The sequence below is a fragment of the Manis pentadactyla genome, chromosome 11, assembly GCF_030020395.1.
Source record: "Manis pentadactyla isolate mManPen7 chromosome 11, mManPen7.hap1, whole genome shotgun sequence".
NCBI classification, from domain to species: domain Eukaryota; kingdom Metazoa; phylum Chordata; class Mammalia; order Pholidota; family Manidae; genus Manis; species Manis pentadactyla.
This window is the reverse complement of record NC_080029.1, coordinates 64981967-65006949: the sequence shown is the minus strand read 5'-3', so window position 1 is coordinate 65006949 and position 24983 is coordinate 64981967. Positions and strand designations below refer to the sequence as shown.

General features: G+C 44.4%; 2 long non-coding RNA genes across 2 annotated transcripts in view; both read right to left on the bottom strand.

The window, feature by feature from the left end:
* The window catches only part of LOC130679525 (uncharacterized), a 33263-nt gene extending 16748 nt beyond the window's left edge, over positions 1–16515 (bottom strand). Inside the window, exons 1-2 of the long non-coding RNA XR_008992511.1 lie at positions 16129–16515; positions 4989–5086 (exon numbers count right to left, since the gene is read on the bottom strand). This is a non-coding gene — a long non-coding RNA (uncharacterized LOC130679525). The remainder of the gene's footprint in view (positions 1–4988; positions 5087–16128) is intronic.
* A 2190-nt stretch (positions 16516–18705) lies between these two features.
* Positions 18706–24639, bottom strand: LOC130679524 (uncharacterized). Its single transcript, XR_008992510.1, has 4 exons — positions 23746–24639; positions 21045–21265; positions 20537–20691; positions 18706–18843 (listed from the first exon to the last, which is right to left on the bottom strand). It is a non-coding gene; the product is annotated as an uncharacterized LOC130679524 (long non-coding RNA).
* Positions 24640–24983: the final 344 nt, after the last annotated feature.

Genomic DNA, 24983 nt, shown 5'->3' with positions numbered 1-24983 from the left:
TTATCCATTCATCTATCGATGGACATTTAGGTTGCTTCCAATTCTTGGCTATTGTAAATAGTGCTGCGATAAACATAGGGGTGCACTGATCTTTCTCATACTTGATTACTGCATTCTTAGGGTAAATTCCTAGGAGTGCAATTCCTGGGTCAAATGGTATGTCTGTTTTGAGCATTTTGATGTACCTCCATACTGCTTTCCACAATGGTTGAACTAACTTACATTCCCACCAGCAGTGTAGGAGGGTTCCCCTTTCTCCACAGCCTCGCCAACATCTGTTGTTGTTTGTCTTTTGGATGGCAGCCATCCCTACTGGTGTGAGGTGACACCTCATTGTAGTTTTAATTTGCATTTCTCTGATAATTAGCGATGTGGAGCATCTTTTCATGTGTCTGTTGGCCATCTGTATTTCTTTTTTGGAGAACTGTCTGTTCAGTTCCTCTGCCCATTTTTTAATTGGGTTATTTGTTTTTTGTTTGTTGAGGCGTGTGAGCTCTTAATATATTCTGGACGTCAAGCCTTTATTGGATGTGTCATTTTCAAATATATTCTCCCATACTGTAGGGATCCTTTTTGTTCTATTGATGGTGTCTTTTGCTGTGCAGAAGCTTTTCAGCTTAATATAGTCCCACTTACTCATTTTTGCTGTTGTTTTCCTTGCCCGGGGAGATATGTTCAAGAAGAGGTCACTCATGTTTATGTCTAAGAGGTTTTTGCCTATGTTTTCTTCCAAGAGTTTAATGGTTTCATGACTTACATTCAGGTCTTTGATCCATTTTGAGTTTACTTTTGTATATGGGGTTAGACAATTGTCCAGTTTCATTCTCCTACATGTAGCTGTCCAGTTTTGCCAGCACCATCTGTTGAAGAGACGAAATATGGATTCTTAAACATTGACATTCCCACTCACCTTTCATACCATGCCTTTCAAATTTCAGCTAACAGTGAATATCTCAAGTTACTGCATGGTGCCACAGCCAACCCCACGTGGTTTACTTTCACCACCATTACCTTCTTTGTCTGTACAACATTAATTTGAATAGTTTATTGCATTACAATGTTATCATTTGTTTGTTTTTTAAGAAGAAGAAAATGAAAAACAAAGTGCAGGTGCCAGTGATGCACAGCACTGATTTTATAAACTTATTCTAATTGAGTTCAAGATAGAAATCATTAGCAGTGCCAAAAAACTTATACAACATTCATCTAACAGAGACTCCTAAGCACTTGAGAAAAAACCATTCCTAATCCCCAGCATTCTAGACAGAGTGCCAAACTTGTCCAAGGCTGCTGATTCAGGCCTGTTGGTCCACAGCAGTCAAGCTCAGGCCAATCACATTCTCCATCTCACCCCTCTGTAGCCTTTCTGAACCCCCAAATTAGAGAGAAGGCAAAGGGACTCTAGGAAAGGCAGGCTGTGTAAACAGCCAAACAAGCTCCAAGATTTGAACCAAAGTTTTCTGGGTTTTCCTCCTTCAAAATCCAAATTACCTGGGAGACTTGCCACTGCAGACACAGGCCTTTTGAACTCTTAGGAAGCAGAGCACCAGATAAATAAACCATAACATAATAAATTAAATTTGTACCATTGCATCTATCTCCTATGAATGAAGTTCCTGGTCTTATTCTTTCAAGGTTTATATTTCAAGGCAAAATTTAAGCATAATTTAGAAAGTTTCCTTTTCTATTGAGTCAATTTGTTGTTTTTGAAATATTGTACAAATAACTCACATGCACTGTTGGGTGGGTGAATAATCTATCTTTTGATGAAAAGCATAAGTTCTTTATAGAAGGAATCATTTGTTTCTTAACATCCCCAAGGCAAAAACCTCCCAAGATAAAGCTAGGACTCTTCCCTTTTCTGTCTTATTTGACACCATATTATAAAATAAATTCTCTAAATCAAATGATCTTCAACATATGATTTTGGAGGTTTGTGCTCTTTACCTCCTAAAGGTGAAAGCTATTTGGAAATGTTTGTTCGTTCATTCAATCATTCATTTGTTCAACATTCATCAAGGGCATAGGACTCCCACAGCACTGTGCTCAGGGGTAGCACTAAAAGATGGGGGTGGATGAAAAGATGAATAAAACAGGGTCCCTACACAGTGGATGCTCAGAAGCCCAGAATACATGCCAAATGCTAAAACAAGGAGCAACTAGGAGAATCCAATATGGCTCCTACATCTGGTTGTACACAAAGATCATTAAAGAAACCAATTAAAAGTAAAATAACTAAAATAAAAATAAGCATAAATGTTAAAATAAAAATAGAAGACCTGAGAATTTATATTCTTATAAAACCAAATAATTCTGAGATTCAGGCACATGTAGGAATCACAGAGGCTTTGATAGTATTTTAGTGGCTAGAAAACCCCACATAGCCCCTCCCACAACCACCAGAACCATTTTGCTTACTGCTCTTGGTCAAGATCAGGGTCACTGAAATCTTCATTTTCAAAGTCAGAAAACCAGCCTTCAAAGAAACAGTCTAACTTGCCCAGAGAGAATATCCAGGAAAAGTTGCATCTTTGACAAGGCACTCAACAGTTTCTAGCTGTCACTGTGTTATTAGAAAGTCAAAAGCCCATTTCAGCAGGATGTAAGACTGTTCACATGGAATCACAGCTCATCAGAGCTAGGTGGAAACTTGTAGATCAGAGTCCATAAACTCAGGTCGTTACAGGGCTCAGGCAGTAACATAAATGATGGAAGCAGACAAAGATTAAAGGGAGCACCTGCTACCCCACTCTAGCTGGTACTTGCCATGAAACAATGTGAGCCTAATGGACCAGGTCTTCCAAATTTTCAAGAGAAGCTAGAAATCTGGATTTGAAAACCTACTCAGGTAATAAGACAGACTGAGCAGACAGAGTTGACCTATCAATCTCCAGGTTATAACTCCTGATCTAGTCTAAAGTCTTCACTCAACATATAAGAAAATAACTTTGGCCTCTTCCTCTTATCTTTTCAGTTTGGCCTGCCACCATGAGGGAGAGTTGATACTGAGTTAAATTTTGCTATTTTTCCTGGGTTTGAATTGTTCAGTTGATTGATTGGTCCAGATGTTCACGGACAGGTTCACTAAAAATCACATGCAGTGGGCCCTATATTGTGCTGCCCAGATCCCTATGGCAGGCCTCAGCTCTAAGCCCTTTCCCGAAATTGCCTTCAGCTGCACCACTCAAGGCTGTGTCCCCTGCCTGGGTGTCTGGCATCCAGTGACTAGAGGATGCTTGTGTATAAAAGCCCAGCCCTCTCACCCCAGCCAGTAAACTCCAGGGCCATCCCAGGTTCAGAGCCCTCAGTGGAATTTTCTAAAGCCTTGTGGCTACACCACAGCCTGGCTTTTCCCTAAGCCCAGTCCTGCTTCCCTGCAGGTATGGATTTCAGAGTGCTCCCAAGATGTTTCCTGCACAGATTCTCTGCCTTTCAGTCTGCTTCCTGGGAACCTGACCTCCAACACTCAGGATCTCACTGAAAACTTCATCTGTAGAGTCCAGATTTGCAAAGTCAAATCAGAGAACCATTCTGTGCTTCACAAAAATTTCTTTTGTCATTTTAAAAATTGTTTTGTTGGTTTTTGAAAAATCATACCATTGTAGATGTTTCCTAGTTCATGTTCCCACCTTTAATTTTAGCCATAGCTGTGGTGGGCCATTTCAGAAGTTCAGACTCACCTGGTACAGTCAAAGCCCCACCTCAAGTGTGGGCTGTACCTCTTTCTGCCAACAGACTCAGAGACTTTTCTGATGCTTCCAGGGCCCACTTGCAGCTGGAACCCCGAAAGTGATGCCTGGAAGGTGGGGGTGCTTGTGCCAATGAGGACTGAGGCCAGTGGATTACTGCTCCAGTCTCCTAGCCTTCAGGCCAGTACCCGTGGCCAGGAGCTCCCATTACCCATCTCCACAGCCTTGACACACCGAGGCGTGCGCTTTCACTCTCCCCGTCTCCGTCTCCTCACTCCTCACTCCTCACCCTGGGATTGTGCCCAAGATCTACTACACCAAGTCCTTTCCATGAGACTCTGCTTCAAGTGGGACCCAGGCTAAGACACACGCATCCTCACTGCTTAAAAACTCAACAATAACAGAAAAGTGTGAGAAGAAAGCAAAGTCCATTTTTGAAACATCCTTCCACTCATATTTCTACGTATCAATGTCCACTTATAGGTAACTTTAAATAAACCAGATCAATCCACACATTCTGTTTGGTGACACTGCAGGCCCCTTCAAACACTGGTCTTACTGAGTACATTTAAAATTCAAATGAACTTCTACAGTTGTTTCATCCATCCAGCCATTCATTTAACAAATGTTTGTTTCAGGTCCTCTATGTACAAGGCACAGTGCTAAACACTGGAGATGTTACAAAGACATATTCCATGCCCTTAGGATATTTATATTCATTTCCTATTCAATTTTTCAGAAGTATATTGATTGAACAAATTAAGACACATGTGTTTTAAAAAATCACATTAGGACTCCTTGAAATCTAATGCCATAGGCTTTAATTAGAGTTTTCACCCAGGTAGCATGTACAAGATGAATGGATTCCTGGGTTCAAATCTTGCTCTACCACTAAGCAGAAGTGTGCCTTTGAGCCTTATTTTTCTTGTTTGTAAAATGGGGCGTAATAATAATAACTATTGTTAATAATAATAAAAACCTTACACAATGAGAGGATAAAATGAGATCATCAACATTAAGAACCTGGTGTAGTACCTGACACAGAGTAAGCACTCAATACATTTTCATTGTAATGTCAATTGTTATTTTCATCTAACATTAAGCTCAGGTCCAGTACATATGCACCATGGGAATTGGGCAGAATAAGTTGGACTCAAAATACAGACACTGTCCAATGCTGTTCCACTCAGCACAGTTTTACCAGCATGGAGTCCTCTCACTGTCACTGGGGGGCTAAGGCACCAGGAAAGCATCATGCTCCCCTTGTCACTCCCTGTGACCATAGAGAGCTGGGCTCACCTGTCAATTTGGTGCCAATGCACAGGTGCAAGTGGTGATTTTGCACATTTGGAGTTCAATCCAGGCCCCCAGAGTCCTGCACACAGTGTTTACCAGTTCTGTAAAGAAAACACAAACCAGAAGAATGCAGAAGGGATGTAAATACCAGATTGCTCAGCTGTCTGAGCAGATATCTTGCTAGCACAGAGATTCACATTGTGTCTCAAGTCCTCGAGAAGTATTAGGTTAGGCAGCTGCTCCCTAAGCCACATTGTCCCCTCAATATGAGGGGCAGGCTCACGAAGAGCTGCTCTCTTCTACCTTTTGTAGTCCTCCCAGCTCCCAGCATAGCCTTAATCCTTCTAGATGCTCAGTAAGTATCTGTCCACTGGTTGACTAGGTACTGCAGAGCTCCTTGAATACTGCCCCAGCAGAGAAAGAGTGTAAGAAGTGTGGAGAACGTTTTAGGCAGGGCATCACTTTTGAAAACCTGACTTTCCAAAGACTTCCTTGTTATGCTTTGAAAAGTGCTTTAGGGAGAGAGAGAGCAGATAAAATCCAGTCTGCCTCCTGATGCAGTCTTGTGCATCTAGGTGGAGTGGAACAAGGGTGGAAGCAAGAACAGAATGTCTGTCACTCCATTGCACAGAAAGATTTCAAGACCAAAGGAAAAGAATATACACAGGCTGGAAAACATGAGGTGATGACAAGATCAGATGAGAAATGAGACTGCTCTACAGCTGAAGATAATAAGCCACTCCCTGAATATATATCTTGTTTGAATAGTTCATTTGTAAGGCAACCAGAAACATTATATAAGAATTAAATTAGAAACAGTGGAAACATCAAATTCAAATTCTACAAGGTAACAATTGGCTGCAGCCTATTCATAGTCTGCAGCTTATTCACTTTTCAGTTCACCATCGTTCTTACCACTCTAATCCCTACCTGCCATAAAGTTACCTGTAAGTTACCATTTATCACCATGCTTCCACTACTGTTTATCTTACAGATAAAATTAGGAGGAAAATTAAATTTTTGCACTCTTGTCTCTATCAAAACTGGAAAAACAAAAGATAGACTGAAAGGGCTACATGTTTCATAAAAATTATTTCACCCACAGCCGACTTTACTCATTTATGATACATTCTGGACTTGTAGGCATTTTTTTATCTGTGGAGGACCTGAAGTGAGAACACCAGATCCGGAAGTGAGATCACTGGAAGTGAGATCACTGTGGGCAGCTCACGGAAGTGAGCCTGTGTATATAAACCATGCATTGAAATAAAACTGTGTCACTTGTCTGCCATCAGTGGCCAGTGAACCTCCTGACCCCAATTTTGGTTTCTGTGTCTTTCTTGCTATCTCTGTGTTTTTCTTGCATCTCCCATCCACCTCTCTCAGGTTCAGCTGGATTGCGGAGCTGGTCTCCACATTTATTGAAGTATATCATTGATACACAATGTTATATTGGTTGCAAGTATACAACACAGTGATTCAACAGTTACCTACATTATTTAATCCTCACCCCAACTAGTGAATTTACTATCTGTCAACATAGAAAGATGTTACAGAATAATTGACTATATTCTCCATGCTGCACTTCCATCCCTGTGACAAACTTATATTATGATTGAGATTTCTGTACCCTTTTATCCCCCTCACTCTTCCCACCCATCCACTCCAACCCTTCCCCCATGCTAACATTAGTCACCTCTCAGTGTCTATGAGTCTACTGCTCTTTTGTTCATTTTGTTTTGTTTTGTTTTTATAATTCACAAATAAGTGAAATCATATATTTGTCTCTCTCTGCCTGGCTTATTTCACTTAGCATAATACTCTCTAGGTCCATCCATGTTGTCACAAAAGGCAGGATTTCTTTTTTTATGGCTGAATAATATTCCATTGTGTGTATGTACCACTGCTTTATCCATTCATCTGTGGACACTTTAGTTGCTTCCATATCTTGGCTATTGTAAATAATGCAGCAATAAATATAGGGGTGCATGTTTTTTTGAATCCTTGTAAGCATTTTAATTGCATCCTGAATCAGTTTCCTATTGCTACTATAACAAATTACTACAAATTTAGTAGCCTAAAAACAACACAGAGTTAGTATTTTATAATTCGGAAGGTCAGAAGTCCAAATGGGTTTTGCTGGGCTAGAAGAAAGGTGTCAGCCAGGCTGCATTCCTTCTGGAGGCTCTAGGGAAGAATCCATTCCCTTGCTTCACCCAGCTTTGGAGGCACCCACATGCCATTACTCATGGCCCCCCAGCCAGCAATAGCCTCACTCCAAATTCTGCTTTCAGTCATTAGAGAGTCTCTCTGACTCTCACTTTCCTGCCTCCCTGTTTCCCCTATAAGGATCCTGGTAATTATATTGGGCCCACCTGGATAATCCAAGTTGCTCTCCCATCTCAGGATCCTTAATTTAATCACATCTACAAAGACCCTCTGTCCATGTCAGATAACATATTCTCAGGGTCTGGGAATTAGGATATGGACATCTTTTGGAGTGGCCATTATTCTGCCTATCACACACCCCATTACAGATGCCAGGAATTACTACACCACTGCTTTCAAAGGAATTCCCAAGGAGAAAAAAGGGCCAAAGGGAGAGCCAAACATTTTTAAACTTTTGAAAACAATCCAGTTAAAATTCATCTTGCTCAAATTCTTGAACCTAAAATGAGGGAAATGAGGAAATAGAGTGGTGAGGTGGCATTATGTCAGCATTTAAATCTCTTTCCAAGTCTAGAGAATTCCCACCTTCTGAGTTTTGGTGGGAATGAGGACAGCTTCCCATCACAGGGTATGGCTATGCTAGACAGTGGCTTTCCCAGCAGGCCTGAGATCTGGCTGCACCAATCAGAAACACCACCTGGGCTTGAGACTGGGAGCTGGTGGTGCAGGAAGCAGGGCACAGGCACCTTCTCTGGTGAAAGCAAACAGTTCCCAACAAAACCACTAGTTCTAAGAGGAACTATGGCATTTTTCCTGCCTCTTTGCTTTGAGCTTGGTGTTCATTCTGTGAATTACTCAGTATTTTAATAAGCTCCTTTCTTGCTTAACTCCATCAGAGCCAACTTCTGTTGCTTGCAGTTAAGAACAAGAACCAACACAAAGAGTATATGGCTACACAATATTCAGGTTAAGAGCTCTGAGGTCAACCAGCATTGGGTTCTGGTGCTCAGTCTGCCGCTTTCTAACTGTAACCTTGGCCATGTTACTTAACCTCACTAAGTTTCAGTGTAATAGTAAAAGCATTGACCCTACTTCATAGGTGTGGGGGCAATAAATAGAATAGCACACGTGAAGGACTTAGCTCAGTGCTTAGTATATGGGGATAACTCAAATAGCAGCTACTATTAATTTTAAAATCTTTGCATTAAAAATGTCAACAGAGAATGCCAATTGCCCCACAGTATTCCCCCAGTATTCATTCTACTCTTTTTCTTTGGTAATAGAAGTCCCAGTTTGTAGCTGAGTACATAGCCACATGGAATAAAGCCTATTCCAGTGCCCTGTGAAGCTCAGTGTTCCTGTGTGACCAGGTTCTGGCCAATAGGCTATAAACAGAAACAAACAACTTCCAAGAAACATCCTTAGAGACAAAGGGCCTGCTCTAATTTGTCTCTTCCTGCTAACTGGAATGCAAATGTGATGACTGATGCTTGAACAGCTTTCTTGGACCTTGAGGTGGAAGCTGAGTGTTGAATAGAGTGGCAAGATAAATCTCTGAGGCTTGTCGAGGACTCTCACAAACCCTGCACTACCTACCATTAGGTCACTTTAGTCCAGAGAGAAATAACTTTCCATATTGCTCAAGCCTATATTATTGTGGGTGTCCATCAGTCGCATCTGAATCTAATCCTAATTGATCCAGAATCGTTCCTACAGCATACCTAATGCTAAGTCACCCAACTTTTGTGCACTTTCAGTTGTGGAAGCTTCACTACCTTCCAGAGAGCCCACCTGTTTTGTTCATATATTATGTAGTTAATACATGAGTCCATTGTTCTAGAAAATATGTAAAAAGTAACAATAATACACTTTAAAGTATGAAAGTCCCCATCGTCCCCACCTCAAGCTTCCTCAGAATTAAGCATGGTCAACAATCCAGCGTGTGTCTTTCTAGTCCAATCTAGATACACAATGAATGTATCGAGAAGGAGCCTGATGACAGAGACTCCATAGCACTCAGTGACCGATTGCATATGGGAATGGTGGGATAGAGAAGCATCAAAAATGAAGTCCAGGGTCAAGCCTGGGGGAAACTTGGCAGAAAGAGGGGACACAGCAGGAAGAAGAGGAGAAAAGGAGAGAGGATGATAATAAGTCCAGCTCTGGGCAGTTTCATCTCCAGAAGTTGGCTGATGCCTCAGGTAAATGTCTGGAGAAGGTCAAAATGTGGCCTGGAGTTGAGGGTGCGGAAGGCAGTCTTATGTAAATAGCTGGAGCTAGATGAGAGTGTCAAGGCCACGGGGTGGAGGTGGGGGCCGAGCCGGAAAGGGTGGGAGGTTGGAGAAGAGGGCCAGAGGCAGATTTGGGGGAATACCGACCTGCTTTAACAAGGATTAAGAGAAAAAGCCACCCGAACAGAAAGCAAGTAGGTAATTAGGAAGGTACAGGGAGATTTTCTTAAAATAAGAATGTATTACTTTTATTTTGGCTTAAAATAATGAAGTGAAAACAGTTTGAGAGGCCTATTGGGCAGCTCAGTGGCCTGTAGGTGAATAGGGGCGAGGTCACTGGTAAATTGAGAAGAGCCACCACTCTGAGCAGTGAGAGCCTACCCAAGATTCCACAGAACTGAGGAGGTGGGTAGGGCGGAGCAAAGCAGCCAGCACACCCACCATGTTAGTGAGGACAGGCGCCACCCGGCTCCATCCCAGAACAGATCCCCACACCGCCGCAGCTAGACACAGTTTATTTCTCATTCATATGAAGCCTGATGCAGGTCAAGCCCCCATCTTACAGCTAAGACCTCCTGGACATAGGCACTGGGAGTAAAGAACAACAGAAGTAAGACACTGGCTCTTTTTATTCCTCCAGGTTTATTGAAGTGTAATTGACAAAACTATATATATTTATAGTGTTCCACATGATGCTTTGATACACATATATTTTGTGAAATGATTACCACAATCAGGTTAATTAACACATCCATCACCTCACAGTTACCTTTTTCGTGGTGTGGTGAGAATGCTTAAGACCTACTCGCTTAGCAACTTTCAAGTGTTGCAATACAGTGTTACTAACTATAGTCACCCTGCTGTACGTCAGGTCCCCAGAACTTACCTTATAATCAAAGGCTTGTATTCTTTGACCAGCATCTCCCCACTCCCCTAAGCCCCTAGCCCCTGGTAATGTTCATTCTCCTCTCTATGAGTTTGATTTTTTTTAAGATTCCACATATAATATAAAAGAGATCATACAGTATTTATCTTTCTCTGTCTGGCTTATTTCACTCAGCATAATGTCCTCTAGCTTTGTCCATGCAGTTGCAAATGGTAGGATTTCCTTCTTTCTTATGGCTGAATATATGTGTGTGTGTTTGTGTGTGTATATATATATATATATATAAAACACCACCTCTTCTTTATCCATTCATCCATTGATGGGCATTTAGGTTGTTTCTGTATCTTGACTATTGTGAATAATATTACAGTGAAATAGGAGTGCAGACATCACCTTTGAGGTAGGATGTTTCCTTCATTGCTGAATCATATGATGGTTCTGTTTTAAATTTTTTGATGACCCTCCATACTGTTTTCCATAGGGGCTGCCCTGATTTATATTCCCACCCACAGATACTGGCTCATCATCACCTCCATGTGGGAGCCACACCTGTCACTTCTGCTCATAGTGCACTGACCTCAGCCTAACTACACAGCATATAGACATTTAGTGAGCACTGACTGTTTGCACAGGTACCCATTCAGAAGGGAAGTAGAGTGGGAAGGTAGTAGAAAGGAGGGTTGCCTGTGTTCTATATCATGCCTCAGGATACAGAGTCTTGAGCTTCTGTGAGGAAAAATAGGACGAAAGCAGAGAGAATCCCAATTATCTAGGCCCAAAAGAATCCTGAGTCTATCCCTGATATAATACTTGGCCCTCTCAGCCTTACATCATCTGCCCTTTGTGACAAGCCTTCAAGCCTTTGATAGAAGCACTGCCTAGAGATAGAGTCTGTACCTTTTCAAGCATATAAATCACCAACAGAAATCTGCTGATCCAACAGAAGTTACTGGAAAGGATTCAAGACCTTCCTGCAGAGTGAGACAACCACACAGAAGACTTTAAAATGCACAGTCTCAGTTGACTTTCATTATAATATGTGGCATGTACAAATATTATTATCACCCTCATCCTTACATCACAGATGAGGAAACTAAGGTGCAGAGAAAGCAAATGCCTTACCTAAGGTCACCTGCTGAGGCTTAACTGTGGGTCTCTAGGCTCCAAGTTAGGCTCTCTCCTCTATGCCACAAGATGCCTTTGGATTCTTTCTGTACCTTGGAGGGAAGATATTTAAACGGCTGATACTCCCTGAAGACAGAGTAGGCGATGAGCTTGCCATGCCTTTTGAGTAGTTTGTTAAATTTATTTTATTTATAACACTTTGTATAAATGTTAGAGAAATTGCTTCAGCAATTTCCACTCCAACTTTGGCCTCTAGCAGAGCTTGCACTTCCAGGCCCAGTTCTGCCTGGCAGCAGATTTAAATGGCATGTGGAATGAATGGCCCCACAGCCCAGCCTCCTCCCACATGCACCCTGCTGTAGAGACATTTTGCTAGTGACCCAAGGTCAAACTGGTTGGGCGTGATGAGCTGATGGTGTGTTATGCCTGGGTTAGTCCTTTCTCTGTATCTCCATGGTGTTTGCTTTTCATTAAGAGTCTCAAAAATGTTATATGATCACTCCACAGATGCAATCACTTTATATATCTGCTTTATACACAGTGTTCCATTGAAACCTCACAGAAGCCCTGCAAAGCAGCTATTATTCTCAGTGTACAGAAGGCCAGTGGATTTAGGCAAATTATCCAAGATTCTACAGCTGCAAATAGCATGGCTGGTATTCAAAGCTAAACCCATCTGTCTCTAAGGCCTGAGCACTTTCTATTGGTCCACTAAGCCTCCTGGCTGAGGGACATGATGGGAAAAATGAAAATAGATCAACAATAATCTTAGAGCATTGCACAATGACCTTTCTAATGGAGTCTATTTGCTCAAGGAAAGAAAACAGAAAGAAGGGAGAGACAGAGAAACACCATAGATATTGTTTGGAACATTCTATCCATGGTTCAAGTATCTGAATATATGTTGTCCTGTATTTTAAGAGCTACCGGTCTGTGCCTAGGTTGAGCATGGGATGGGGCCCTGGAAAGTGAGAAGAGAAGTGGGAGAGAGGTGACACAGGCACCGTGGGCAGAGAGACCCCCAAGCCTTCCATGTCAACATTGCAACCCTATTTAACAGATTCTTTCACACTTTTACTTTTGTGTAATGATTTGAACACATTAAAGATGAGCATTTGGAGCTAAAGGGAGAATACCAGAGGTTTTGCTTTAAACAGAAACAGTAAGCATGCGTTTTCCTCTTCCTCCAAAAGCTTGTCCCAGGCTGCAAGTACAAACGCACTTGGCCACTGAGCCTCGGGTGGCTCCTTCCACCTGCTGTTTACAGGAAGGAAGTGACAGCCCCACATGACAAGCTCTCAGCTCATCCGCCTTCTCAGCTACCAGAGCTCATTTCCAGCTTCACCTCACAGCCTCATGTGAACTCAGCCCTGGTGCCTGAAACAGCCTCTGAGCCCACATTTGCATGTCGGGGTGTGTGTACGTGAGTCCCTTTTCATGCTGCGATTAAAACTCAAAGCAAGTGCTATTTTCAGCCCAAGCAGCTGCCAGGTCTTCATAGCCAGGTTGGTGGAGCCCAAGCTGCCTGGTGCGAAACGTGAAGAAAGCATCTGGGGAGGTCAAAGCCTTCAAGCCTGCAGGATTATATGGATTTCAGACTCTCTGCTTCAGTGATATCCCTACATAAACAGACACCTTTCCTTATTGTCAAAGCCCATTGGAAGGAGCCACAGTGGCATGTTAAGTCTTGCACAGGTTTTCTGAAGAACCAGTGTGTGGAGGGGCAGGGCTTAGGGTGTCCCCAGCCCAGGCTCATAAGGGGAGAAGACAGCATGTAGTATATGGTGGGCACTAGCTCAAGGTCCCAGCCTGGGAAGCAACTGTGACACTTAGAGCAGGACTCGGGACAGGTTGACTGTAAGACAAGCCTCAAGTCACTAAAGGACCAGGCCTTATTTTCTCTTTGCCCTAAAAGGGCCACAGGGGAAAGAGTAAAGGTCATCAAGTTCAAAGAGGTTCATCAGTAACAAGTGTAGACTCAGTTCTAAGGCACGGGCCAATGAGGGCCCCTGGCTCATCCTACGGACAGGATCCACTGCTTCAAATGCTCTGCCTGGGTCACGCTGACCAGCACCCATGGTGGAATAGAAGGTGGTGTGCTTCCCATGAAAGGGTGTGGAGTACAGCCCTGCAGAAGGGCATGGTCTAAGCCAAGCCATGATGCACCTGGAGAAGCAACTCAAGTTCCACCCAAAAACCAAAGATGAATTCACACTACTCCCAACAGTGTCCACCTCCCGGCAGAAGCCTGGGAGTTAGTTTGACAAAACAAAAACCCAGTCTGGGCCAGGGCCAACCTGGCTGCCTGTAAAGGGCAGGGAGGCAATGGGTGTGGATGGGAGGCAGGAGAGGGGAAAGGGTGTGCATTTTGGGCTCCCACAAAGAAGAAAGCTGGCCTCTTTGTGAGTTGGCAGTGCCCTCCACGCTCCCTCAGCCTAGTGCCTGTGATTGCCCAGGGTCCTTTCCTGGTCTCCGGTTCTTGATCTAGCTCAACTGAAGGAAGTAATGAGAGGTTCAGTAACTCACACAAAGCAATGTGACAGACCTGGCTCAGAGCCCTGCTCTCCTCACTTCTAGCCCAGTGCTCTTTCCCACCAGAATAGAGATGACTCACCCTGTCTCTTCACCCATGAAGAATAGTATCGATGAAAATATCCCAGGACCTCTGCAATTGCATCAGTAATATAATCATTCCTTGAGTTGACTGAGATCCAATTCCAAGGACACATGGTAAGGGGCAGCCCCCTGACTCCTTTCCCCAATATGAGTGAGACTCAGAGGAAAGAGCACCTTCCCACTTGCAGAGAAGACTAAAGCGAGAGGTCCGGCGTGACTGGGCCAAAAGTCACACAAACAGTTGGTGCTGGAGACAAAGCAGATGGACAACCACCACTCGGCAGTCTCGCCTCGCACCCCAGGCTCTGCAGAGCAGAGCCGCACCTGCACCATGTCGCTGAGACTCTGAGTACTGGCCAAATTGCCTTTCCCTCCTGCTCACCCATTGTAGAAAAATGTACCATTCCGGCTGAGCAAGGGGACTATTCAGCTGATGCATTAAGTAGATTCTAAGGGCTCTTTATATTCTTGACTCAGGTAAACATTATGTAACCTCAACGTTTTTAACCCAAATAAACATTGCCAGGGCTGAGGATTTTCAGGGTAAGTAGGATAGGAGGGCTTAGTCCTGGCATCTCCTGGGAGGCTGGGCACTGCCTCCCCTGGAGCAGGAACTGATGCCAGGGACTCATAGCTCACAGCTGCGCAGGGGGCTCTGTCCACAGGCCCAGGTCACCTCTGGAAGCTTCTGACCAGCTGTGAGCTCCTTTGCACCTAAGTACAGCAGGTCACTGGGGGCCCCTTGAAATGCAGAGCAAAATCTGCTGCCTGACACGTTCACCCTGGCTGTTTGGCTGCTTTGCATGCCTATGGGGCAAGCAGGCTATTTTTGAGCAGGTTTCATAACCCTCTTTGTAGCTGCTGTGACTGCTGATTGCACATGTGTTTCCAGCTCCATTCCTGTGGCAAGAATGTTTACAGAGATAGCACGTTGTCAGAGAATGTAGAGAAAGCAAGATTGAGAGATTAGGAGCACAATTTCCATGTCTAGACATACTTTGCACAGCCGGCATCTGCCCCAATCAGAGTTCCCAGGATTCAGCAACTCGTGCTGATCACACTCTGTACCATTCATCCCATCCCAAGAACTTTACCGTGAAATCTCCAAGGCATTGGCAAGGGGCAAGGAGAATGCTCTGGCATCCCTCCTAGGAATAAATCCAGGGTGGATTTCTGAGTGTTGTGGGAGGAAAACAGTGGAAGTACCAGAGAAATCTATGGAAGTCTGCATACATTTTCTTTTTGTAATCTTACATCTCAAGTTCAATTCTGGCCTCTGTGGCAGGCTGCCTCTCACTGTCTCAGCTGGTAGGGTTGTTGTTATTGCTTATTTATTTATCCCAGTCTGCTTTTTTCTCCTTTGCTTACCTCCTGTCAGCCTGGTGACAAGCCCGCTCACCTACCGTTTTAAATTTATCCCTTTGCAACTTCGCCCACTGTGCTCAGGGTCCGTCAGGAAGCGCAGGTGCTCTGTTATACTCAGCTTGCATTTCGGAGCCACACCATGTCCATTGATCCTCCCTTTGAAGCTTTGGTCTGTTTGTTACGTGCCCCTTCCACCCTGTTCTCCTCTCGTGGTTCCTGTCATGTCCTGTGTCAGGACTGCCCATCAGGAGCCACGTCAGGGGAGGATCTGTGTCACCTCACCCTCACTGCCACCCTCACAGCCTTCTGGGGTGGTGCTTCCAAGAAAAAGAATACCTGCCAACAACTGAGACCACTCAGCAGGCACAGGATTAGTGCTCCAAATGCAATTTTCTTTTTTTCATTTTCACTTAATACAACAATCTTCTGGGGAGGTAGGTGGCTGTTATTTTCCCCACTTTACACTTAAAACACCCAAGGCTTCAGTAGGTAAAGTCATTTGCCCAAATACATGCAGCTGGCTAGTGGCAGAAACAGACTTCATATTTAGATCCACTTAACTGTGGAGCCTGAATGCTTAAAAATTCTTGAAGGAATTTAGGGTATGAACAAATGAATATTCAAGATCCCCAACCCTCTGGTTATGCAGTTTCTCATATCTGCTTCTGGTTCTTTCCTGACTTCCAAGGAAGAAAAACCCTGACGAGAGTTCTACGATCTAAACTGAGAAACCAGAGCCCCATTCTCCCACCAGTTGCTGGCGCTTAGTGCCCTTTCTTCACGCAGAGCGAGGACGTGGCCTCCACGGACGCGCTCACCATGGGGCTCGGGGAGGGCCTTCACTGCCCGGTTCCTGGGGCTCCCCAGCCGGGCGCGTAGCCCCGGGAGGGCCAGGCCTCATGTGCAGCAGAGCAGCTACAACACTGACCACAGCTACGACCAGATAAACTGAGGCAAGACCATGATTTCTCAGAAAATCAGAAGGCAGGCCAAGGAAACCACCAAAGACAGAAACAAACAAGGTCTTAGCAGAACTATTTACAAAATAATGAGCCGATTTCCTGGCGAAGTTACTGCAGAAATCTTAAGTTTCTCTGAAATTCTTCCGTAAGTCTGACTTCCATGAGCTAAAAGTGCAAAAGGAAGCAGCTTCTTACGGTCAAGCTACCACCCTGGGAGGAAAAGCAAGAGTCCAAGTCCTTACCTTAACCTCACCCATCTCCTGCCAGGCCCCAGCCCTAGGACCTGTTATCCAAGCCGACAGTCTTCAGGCTCTGGCAGGGGAACGGCATCCTGGTCCTTCTTTGGAGGCCAGCACTGGGCTGGGGTTGGGGTGGGCGGGAAGGTGATGTGAAAACACATCAAGGGCAAGTCGGGGGGCAGCCCTGCTGGTGTCCTTCTGCCCCCACCCAGCCCCCAAGCTGTGCCTGTGTGGGAGGACGTGCCCTGCTCACTGACCCTGCCTTGCTGCCTGGCTCCTCGGGGTCAGTTCTGCCCAGCAAGAGCAGCTCCTCCCAGGCACGCGTGCCAGGGCCAGTCACTTCAGGAGACGGAGGGGCAAAATCCTAGGAAGGCCTATAAAGATGAAGGGGTAAGTGCTCACATGCCTGTCTCCCTGCTATTTGAAAAGATTCCTGAATTCCTACAGTTCTTCCCTTCCTCGCTCCTCTTAAAGAGGAAGGATTCTGACCTTCTAGAAAAGATGCTAAGTGATCCGCACAGTAAAAGGAGAGAGGGAGACAGCTGTGGGTTTGGCGTGCGAGATGTCCAGAGCAGTTTCCGGAGGCTGGAGGACAGGGAAGAGAGGGAGATGAGTAAGTTACATCCATGTGGTCTATGAATTCAATCCTGTTTTGTAGTCTTTGAGAGACCTGGTAAATAATGAATTCCTTTTAAAAAATATTTTTAGTGACATATCTGCAGAGCTGTGTTGGCTTTTGATGTGGCTTCATGTAAAACTAAGTCATAGGTCCCTACTTTCAAAAAAATATGGAAGTGTTTTGAACTCCAGATATTTCTAATATAGAAAGACAATCATCAGCTTGAAGTCATGCATCCACAGTTGCTCTCTTGATTCTTTGATTCCTGGCTTCTTTGCTTTCCTCCTTCCTATATAAACTAAAAGGAGAGGAGAATGTGGCTCCTTGAGGACAGGGAAGATTTCTGATCCATAGTGCTGAGTCCAAAAGAGGTGCACAATAAATCGTTACTGGACTGAATTAAGAATTTAGGTGCCACATTCATGTCATGAGAAGATGCTCACAAAATTATGTCATATAATAAAATGATATCAAACAATATCATTTAAATGCAGTTGTTCAAAAAAGAACATATATATATACCCACATATCCAAATAAAAAATGAAATAACCAAAATAGGTGGAGTTCTGAGTGGCTTGGGGTTTTTTTGGTCTATGTTTTGTCCAAATTTTCTATAATAAATATGTAGTTTCCCCCAGAAAACTCTTTTCTAAAAGGCAAGAAGACTAAAGTCTCGCACATTGGGATGACAGGATAGTCTCGTCAGGAGAGGGAAAGAGTTTAAATATAAACCTGAGGTCCTGGACAGTCTCAGGCAGGGAGAAAATGTCAATAAAACCACTCCCTATGTTCACCGTGGCAACGTTCCTAGCGATGGTGGAACATTTTGTGTTGGTTTACAAAAGAAAACAAAGGCACTCTTCCTTCGGTTAAGAAAACATATTTGTTGTTAATCACATAGACCTATAAACTTCTCCAAACCTGAAGAAATTATTCCTCTTCAGAACAACCATAGCATTTTGGGGAAACTTTCTGGACATTTATCACTGCACTTTGCACGGCATCAGCTCCTAGGAAAGACAAGAGGACTGAAATTGAAATCAAAAGATATAAATTCAGGACTTGGCTGTATCACTTATGAGCTCAGGGACATTGAGCAAGTCATTTATCTTTTTCAAATTTCACTTTACTTGCCGTTCAAGGAATGTCGTACAATAAGAATAATAAAGGAGAAAGGAAGAAAAAAATCAGAACCAAAAAAGGCACCAAGAATAAATAAGTTCCTTGTAAGGGTTGATAACACTTCTGTGTTTGAACATTGATCTGTTTCCTGCCATCTGTTTTTGCTGCTATCCAGCATTCAACCGTCCTTGCCATTAATCCCCTATCTTCCTTTTGGAGACCACCTCATTACTCTTGAGAGTAGCTGTCCCCTCATTGTGGACATCAAAGGGAATAGCTCCCCAAACTGAAGCTGGGCCAGTCAGAAGGTTCTCTCAGGACTTGAATCTTGAGTGAGTGACCCAACAGCAGGGACAGAGGAGGACACCTTACTCATCTGGGCCCAGCCAGTTTCTGTGGCCTCTCTTCCCAGAGCACTTTCAGTTCCTGTCTGTTTTCCGAACTTGGTCTTTGAGCATTCCATCTCAAAGTGTGCTCCACACAAAGGGAGATCAAAATTATTGAATGTCAAGTGAAGTGAGATCTGAGAAGGACAAATGATGTGCTAGTCAGTGATAGAGCCAGGTCCTGAATGCACATCTTATAATTAAATATCCTTTCAACAAAATCCTCTTTTCTGCCTAAGACAACTAGAATTGATTTCTGTGGATTACAACCCAGAACCCCAGCATATACACAGAGCAGAAACAGAAACACAGTAAGTTACAAAATTCTCAGATCGAAAAAGAGGATATAGACCATTTACTCACAGGAGACAAGATTTGTTGGGACTAAATTCAAAGAGGAATTTCTCAAGGGGAAACAAGTATGGGAGATGGCATTAAATAATATAGTAGATTATGACCCTATGATGCCCAGATACTCTTTGAGAGCCAATAACTTGGTGTTTTACATGTTTTTACCTACAGCAGCTTCATAATAACACCCAGTATATTTTTGCTGACTGAATGAGGTCATTTTCTAGCAACTTCTCTCAGCTGACATTCTCAACTAGTGTTTCACCACCTTTGTCTAGGAGAGACACAAGCTTTCATAAAAGTATCTCAGACCTTCCTCTTATCAACTCCCACACTCACCTCCACGCATTAGCACCACATGATTACCCACATGATGGGCACTTTCCACATTCTTGGATTCTTCATTCTCCCTCTCTACCAGCAAGTATATAGACTGTCAAGAACTTTCTGCTTCTGTCCCTCACATTCACCTAGTCCAAAGCCAAATGTAGAAGCTGACCTGAGTTAGCAGGAGGTCATGGAGCCCAACTCTGAAGACTAGATGGTGTGTTGGAGGTTATAGAGCAAGAAGAACCAACGGGCAGGAATAGGCAGAGCAGGGGTGGGTCCGCATCCCAGGAGCCCTTTCTCTCCATCTCTGACTGGCTTAATAACAAGAGAGAATATGATTCTGAATTCTAACTTCAACCAGTTAGAATGACTAGCCAGACCAAAGGTACAGAAGATGAAAATTACTGCTCAGCAGGGCCTGGCAGCCCCATCTGCAGGAGGCTGTGCCACGCTGTCATTCTGTTAAGACCTTGCCTTTTCCCAACCCTGTGGTCTGAAGAAGTTTTATCCTGCTACATTGAGTTATGTTAATATTAAGATACCCATTTTCTGAAACTGTACAGATTGTGCATCTTAAAAATTGGACCAATAATCCAATAATATCTTCCAAAGACTATTATTCCCCAGGCTTGCTGGGCCATGACCATGACCATGAACTAATAGTTCCTACTCACCCTCTATATGTCATTTGCCAGGAGTCAGTAGAAGGCATTAGATTCCTGACTTAAGCTGTGTCTCCTCAGACACCAGGAAAACCCAGACAGTGGAAATAGCACCCTAGATGCCAAATGTATTGCCACCCTCTCCCCTCCTGCCCTTGGTGTCCTGGGAAAGCCATGTGCAAGCCAGGAGAACAACAAATCCAGAGTAAGGGATATGGCTTCCTAACAGGGCTGCAACCTGCCACAGCTCAGCCCTGCTTTGCATTGAGAAAGGCAAAGAAGCAACTCCTACTCTGGCCTGAAGCCAGTCCCCACAACAGAGCCGCATGGTGTCCATCACCTCTGATGCAAAGCACCATGGTTGCTGCTGAGTGGCTGGAAACCAATGGCAGCAATTCAGCTTGGGAGGACTCACGCTTCCCTGTCCCCTTATTACCAAGTAATGTAAAAATATGTTCCAACAGCATCAGAAAAGCAAAGACCTTACAGGAGGTATCAGTGAAAAGCCCAGGGCTATGTCAGCTCCTCAGCATATCCGTGGACGGCTGGGCCAGTTCCTTCCCTTCCCACAGCAGGAGACTCGGCACCATTGCTTCAGCCTTGCTCCCCAAGTCAAGGCAGGTCTCCAGGAAAACAGGGCAGCTGAAGCAAAAGAGAGGTGGCAAACCACAGCTAAGGCCACCAGTGGCCTTCAGTAGAGCTCGGAGGGTAACCCCTTTGCTTTTCCTATTAAGCATGATTTAAACTCAAATTTACATGTTTGGCTTCAGTCCAAGGACAGCCTATTTCAAGCATAGAATAATTATCACTGGAGCTATTTTTTGTCTAGCATCTCTCAATTTCCCTGGAGGGGAGAGAATTTTGCTTTGCAGCCTAAGGATGCAAACTTACCTACTTGGCCCCCAAAGCTATTACTTCCACAAATTTCCAAGCATTTTAGTAATATATTTTAGAAAGCAAAGCTTAAACAAGTAGGTGAAACAAACAAAACTTACCTGAACACATGGCACTTTCATAAATGTTTAGTTATGTGAGCTCTCAGGTGTTGGGTTACGTGAGCTCTGAGAAGCTGAATAAACACAGACCGGCGATCAACAGTCATGTAGCTGTGGTTTGTCTCTTTTAAGTCGGAAGATGACAGATGTCTCTGGGCAGCATTTATGTGGTTGCTCCGATTTCTTCTCACAAAGGAATCACAATGAAAATCCAAGATGGCCTGTTAAGTGCAGTGTTTGACAGAGTTGCAGGAGATGGAGTGGGAGTGGATGGTGGAAAGGAAAACGAGACAGAATTATACACCTGCACACAAAGCCAGGAAGCACTTGTCAATGCAGCCACTTTACCACTCACCCACGCATGTCACCATAATAACCACTCAGTGAGCTGGGACAAAAGACAAACCAAAAAGTGGTGTCCGGAGAGAATCTTGACCTGAAATGGTTCCTATGGAATCTACTTCTTTAAGTGCCTTAACAGGCCACGGCCATCTGCAAAGAACGTCAACAGTATTGCCACAGTCCTGAAATCAATTCCCAGCAGGCTCTTGAAGCTTGCCCAGGGATGAGAAGTGGCTGCTTTTCTTGTCCTTCCCTATTCACAGAGTTTTGAGTTTTCTAAAATACTCTCCTACCTTGATGGTGGAAGTGCCCCAGTTACAATTCCTTCCCATTCTTATCCTCTCTCTGATGCACAAATATATAAAACATCCTGTTCATTGGCAAAATGGGGAAGCAAGGCTGGGATGGCCAGCAGGACTGCACATCATGGGGCAGAAAGGAAGCAGCCTCTCTTTCAATGCCTCTCTGCCATCCCCTTACCCAGTGTCCATGATATCCTCAAAGTTATATGAGACTCGCTTTTCCCCCAAACTGCCACTTCAATGCAAAAGTTCAGAAGTCACTCGAGGAATATCTTGTAGAACCAAATCTCTGTATCGTTGCATCCTAGACTGAGTACTTTCAGAGAGAAGCATTAGCACAGCATAGGCGGCACCTACATTTTCATTAAGTCACACAATTCTCATACCCTCACTGGAAGTGGGTGTCATTTTGCCCAATCAGAAGGCCATGCAACTGAAGCTGGAAGAGGTCGGCTGTTTTAGCTAAGGTCACACAAGCAATATACGGCAGAGCTGGGCTTCAATCCAGGCTTCCTGCCCCTTTCAACCACATCAGATTTGTATCTCAATTTACAAGAGAATACTCAAATCTAGGAAGTGTTACAGTACCATAATTATAACATCCCCTTGTAGGATCCCCATGAAATCAAGGGATGCAAAGTCAAAAGCCTACAGGGGCCCTGGAAAAACTGCAGAGCATCTGCCCCATTAGAGGCAGTTGCTATATGGTTCCAGCTCAAAGTCGCCATAAAAACAGTGGTTCAGAGTCACCAGGGATTCTGATCATCAAGAGAAGCTAGCAATCTGAATGTGTGGGGTGGGGCGGGGGGGTCACTTCATTTTGTGAAATGTGGCAATTCAGTTAATGCGCACAATTTGAACTACCGTGCAGACCAAACAAACATGTCTTTAGGATAAATCAGGCCCCCAGGCCAACAGTTTGAGAAGATGGCAGGTGTAATGCAGGTCAGTTGCTATCCTTTGGGCCATGAATCTCCCTAACACAGAACCCCACCTCCACTTTCAAGATCCTTTAGAGTCCCTTCCCCAACGGTCTAGCTACTGGAGCTTCCCCTCCCAGCTCTTTTCTCCATCACTTTCTTACAGGGGAGGCCTTTGGTAGTATAAAGAGCTCCAGTCCTATGATCAGGGCTCACTGCTCCCAGGAGACCTGGCTGAGCCTCAGTTTCCTTGGCTAGAAGACCTGTGATTTAAATATTAAGTGGAACTGATATGTTTTGTAAACTTTAATGTCATGCAAATAGAAGGTGGTGACCACAACTGAATTCCATTCACTTCAGGATTCAGGTGGGCCCCAAAGGAAGCTCTCCCCACACTCCCAAACTCCTCAATAGTCAGTACCCATGCCATTCACTGGACGTTTAACCAGAGCCTGCCTTGTGTCATATGGTATTGGTAGTAACGCTCCTCTTTTGAACTCTTCATATTCTTTTGAACTTCTTCCCCAAAAAGAAGTTCAAGCTCCAGAAAGCAGAGATTATCCAGTATATTTGCCAATGTCCACATTAGCACCTGCCCATTGTGATCATCACCAAAAAATATGCTGACTAAATTAAGTAGACTGTCTGCAGACACTTACATGGTTTGCATTCACCTTTTACTCCTTTCCATTCCCAGAGAAGGAATTAGGTTTGTGAACGAGTAGAGTGAGGGCTGACTTATAGGGAAACTGAGGCAAGCTGGATGTAGAAGAAACCAAAAAAGAATAGAGGTTCTCGTCCTGCAGAGGCCTCTGACTAACACTGGGAAGTGACCTAAGGAACTCAGCAAAAGTTGATGGAGACACAGAGATAAAACGAGAATTCCGCATCTAAATAAGGACAGGAAGGAATGGTTAATGTTTCTTCCCAGGCCTGCCCTCTCCTCCTGCCATTTCCTCACAAAAAAGCAAGGGAACAAAAATCAAAACCACACCAAACCCAACCTCAGAGCACAAACAAGAAGATGAAACAGGGAACTCCAGCTCCAGGGGAGCTCAGAACAGAGGGAGGAGGGAAGGGAGGAGAGCAACGGAGCTGGGACCTGCTCCTCTGACGCTTCCTGCTTGCTACCCTGACCTTCACGGTATCTGGGCGGCTGGCAATCCTGTCGCCCTCGTTCCCAGGAGCTGGGCCTTCCAGTGTGCAGGCGAGAGGAGCCTGGTGTGTTGCTGCCGTGCCCAGTGTGATGTGGGAAAGGGGAGATCAGCCACACGCACACCCAGGGCTGCATGACACCCTTGTGCAAGTGCCAGCTAGAAGCATCTCCACACTAGTGCCGTGACAAGAGGTCCAGATCACATGCCAGATGGCGCTGGCTCTGCTTCCTGTTTCAACTTTATGATCTGGATAATTACCAGGGCTCATTAAGTTCTTCCTTGTTGGCTAGAGTCTCGGGCTTTCCCAACTGAATTTTAGTTTTACTGACACTATTAAAAAAAGAAAAAATTTGATGAAGCTAAGTCTTTCAGTAGTTCAGCCATTCTTTCCCAACTTTGGGCTTGAGAACAGTTGAGTCAAACACTGACTGCATCACGCGCACCTCTCCCACTTCTTCCTCTTTGGCAACAGTTCAGCCCATGTACACCTCTCCTTCTGACCTCTCCTCATGCATCTGACACGAAGATTCCTGATCCAAGATCTCAAAAGAAAATGTGATATTTTACTTGTCTGTGGTCTAACATTAATAGGAAAACAGTGTTTGTAAGGCTCTCCTTTTATAGCTGAAATAAACAAATACGTAAATGAATACCAGGTCCTGAAAAGTAAATGGCTTGAGCTCAGTTTAGCTTGAACCCTGGGATTAAATCCTTGTCTCCCAAATTCCAAGCCATTGCTTTTCTCCCTACGTCACACAGGACATTAGAAAGTACCATCACATCCACGTTTATGCCGGTCCACCCAGGGCAGACATCCCGGCTGCAGTTCTGGAAGAAAAAGGGAACAGGGAGCTCCAAATACTCAGAAGCTGCTCCCGCCTTGCTGGTGTCGACCGTGGGCTGCGAGAAGGTCTGCCATCCAGCCTCCGCTCCCCACAGCTGCTGACTCGTTGCAGCGGGCTCGCAGAGGCTCACGCAGTGAAGGGCAGTGAGTGCTGCTATGGCTTCGTGGAGGGCCATTGAATTCCAACAGGAGACTCACTGCTGTGAAAGGAAGCAGAACCTCATGGACTCAGCCAGCAGTTCTCCTTCCCCGACCTCTGCGCAGTCCCTCACTTCTCAGTCACATTTCTGGTCTGTCCACTTTTTGTTTCTGTTTTCTTTTAAATGCATTCCCCCAGTATTTTCACTTGTTGTTATGCTTATAATTTAATTTTT